Source organism: Branchiostoma floridae, chromosome 9 (assembly GCF_000003815.2).
Source record: "Branchiostoma floridae strain S238N-H82 chromosome 9, Bfl_VNyyK, whole genome shotgun sequence".
NCBI classification, from domain to species: domain Eukaryota; kingdom Metazoa; phylum Chordata; class Leptocardii; order Amphioxiformes; family Branchiostomatidae; genus Branchiostoma; species Branchiostoma floridae.
Window position 1 is genome coordinate 3,103,650 of NC_049987.1, and position 2,891 is coordinate 3,106,540.

The window sequence follows — 2,891 nt, forward strand, 5'->3', positions numbered from 1 at the left end:
AACGCAGCCTTTAAATTCAGTTGATGTAACTTTATAGTCATGTAACCTCTATAGTTCTAAATATAGTTCTATATGCTCCATAGTCCTTTAGACAATGTTGAAAATGTTTGGTAGACTTCAATGTTTCAACTTATGTAACGTCATCTAGAGTAGAAAAGAAGAAAAAGGGGGAATGTTAGTTTACTTAGTTTAGAATAATCCACCCCCCTCACGAATGGTACAGTCCGGTTCTGGAATGTTCTTTGTGGAGTGACCTTGAGTGAATACACATGCAGGACTGACTCGTGAGTACGTGTGTCAGCGTGTTTATTGGACATCCATGTATATCCCTAAGTTAAGAGGGAGCAGGAAGTCAGATTAACAGGACAAGCTTTGTGTATCTTTTGTTTGAAACATACATACATTAGTTACGTTGCCTCCGCGTCACACGGATCACTCCGCACGCCCGGACTTCTTTACGGAAAGGTCCCAATCCGCGTTTAGGCGCCCACAGTATTGATTAAGAAAGGAAAAGCTAGAGAAACAAAATATATCCATCGCAGAGGTGAGTACATAACGCACTCGCTCTACGGAACCAAATCTTAAGGGGTAAACAAGGATTCGTAGGCATTTCGTGTGTGAGCGTAGATGGTGGGGTGGAACGTACGGTAGTGCAATGCAGTCTAGCAAGTCTAGCTTTTTGCCCATTCATTCCTCCAACCTTGTTTGTTTAAATCATTTCTACGCTACCGTCGATGGAAAACTAACTTACACCATGAAACTTCACTACAGTCGATACATGAACATCGAGGGCTTCGATTTTTAATACGCACTATATTCGTGTGTGAGCGTGTGGCTAAGGGGGGGGGGGGGATATTTACCATGACGCTTCACCGCCTATACCCGTGAACCTGTAATGCACAAGCATGAACCATTTTACTAAGAGGCGGGTCAATCGTCACCTGTCTACGGTAACGTTTTTAACGGCAAATATAAAGTCTTGTCGATTGTGGCGTCAGAGGGCAAGCCTACTGGCGTTTATGGAAAGAAATATCGTAAGGGAATTGGAAAGTTGTGTCCCTGTTCAATGCACCACAGCCAGAATCGCGGCTTCTACGTCACGTGCAACACAGACAAGGCACTGGACGGCATACTTACCTGGCAGAGATGGCACGTTGATCATGAAGGACGTCCGTCCAGAGCGAGGGTTGGCCATTGCACACCCGGCCAGCTTGACCTTTGCGATTACCCCAAATGCGGGTAACTCGGCTGCGTAATTTATGATAGTGGGGGTCTGCGTTCGCGCTAACCCCCGCCCTTACAATCCAAAAGCAGGTTGCACCTACACTACGCACTCACGCAAACGCTTGCCGCCGCTGTCTCAAATCCATTACCACGCCCTCTCCCAAGGCGTAGTACAGTAGCCGCTAAAGGCGGGGTGCCTTTCCCTTCGGAAGTGGAAGGCGTGCTCTCCCGGTGGCTACCGTGTTACGCCTTGGAAGAGGGCGGATAAATGGATTAGATACAACGGCGGCAAGCGGTTTGTTGACATTCCTTTCCTCCAGGTGTACCTGTTCTTGGAACGCGTTGCCAGGGATTTACATCACAGAGAACAAACGCATTCTACTACAGCTGTACCCGTTCTAGAGATTCAAAGTTGGACAAGCTTTGTGTATCTTTTGTTTGAAACATACATACATTAGTTACGTTGCCTCCGCGTCACACGGATCACTCCGCACGCCCGGACTTCTTTACGGAAAGGTCCCAATCCGCGTTTAGGCGCCCACAGTATTGATTAAGAAAGGAAAAGCTAGAGAAACAAAATATATCCATCGCAGAGGTGAGTACATAACGCACTCGCTCTACGGAACCAAATCTTAAGGGGTAAACAAGGATTCGTAGGCATTTCGTGTGTGAGCGTAGATGGTGGGGTGGAACGTACGGTAGTGCAATGCAGTCTAGCAAGTCTAGCTTTTTGCCCATTCATTCCTCCAACCTTGTTTGTTTAAATCATTTCTACGCTACCGTCGATGGAAAACTAACTTACACCATGAAACTTCACTACAGTCGATACATGAACATCGAGGGCTTCGATTTTTAATACGCACTATATTCGTGTGTGAGCGTGTGGCTAAGGGGGGGGGGGGGGGATATTTACCATGACGCTTCACCGCCTATACCCGTGAACCTGTAATGCACAAGCATGAACCATTTTACTAAGAGGCGGGTCAATCGTCACCTGTCTACGGTAACGTTTTTAACGGCAAATATAAAGTCTTGTCGATTGTGGCGTCAGAGGGCAAGCCTACTGGCGTTTATGGAAAGAAATATCGTAAGGAAATTGGAAAGTTGTGTCCTTGTTCAATGCACCACAGCCAGAATCGCGGCTTCTACGTCACGTGCAACACAGACAAGCCGCTAGACAGCATACTTACCTGGCAGAGATGGCACGTTGATCATGAAGGAAGGATGCTCACGTTCCAAGCGTCTGTCTTAACAAGCGTTCTGTTCCCTGGCCATTAACCTTCCAATCTGTTCAACACCCACTCCTGGAGAACAGACTGAAGGACACTGCATGGCTGGTTGCACACCACGCCCTCAAAACGAATGCCCTGCTCTGCTCGAACTGGGGTTACATTCGCTCGGGAACTTGTCCAAGGCAGAATTGTAAAGGCCACGAAACTGTAGAGCACGCCATGTGGTACTGCAGCGAAGTGCTGCTAACATGGACTTGGGTGGAGGGTTTTCTCAGGAGGTGGGTCATGTCAGACTTCCGAATAAATAAACAGATGGTTATCTATGGCATCCTGCCACCCTCATGGAAAAAATGCAAGATAGATGCTATCACCTACACCCTCGCCGTCACGAGGAAACGCATATGGTCCTCACGTTGTGAAGCACTCTTGACAAGA

At 47.4% G+C, this 2,891-nt stretch overlaps 1 non-coding gene across 1 annotated transcript; it reads left to right on the forward strand.

Moving 5' to 3' along the window:
* The first annotated feature begins 1,129 nt into the window (after positions 1-1,129).
* LOC118423683 lies at positions 1,130-1,294 on the forward strand. Its single transcript, XR_004832086.1, has one exon. It is a non-coding gene; the product is annotated as a U1 spliceosomal RNA (small nuclear RNA).
* The last annotated feature ends 1,597 nt before the right edge of the window (positions 1,295-2,891 follow it).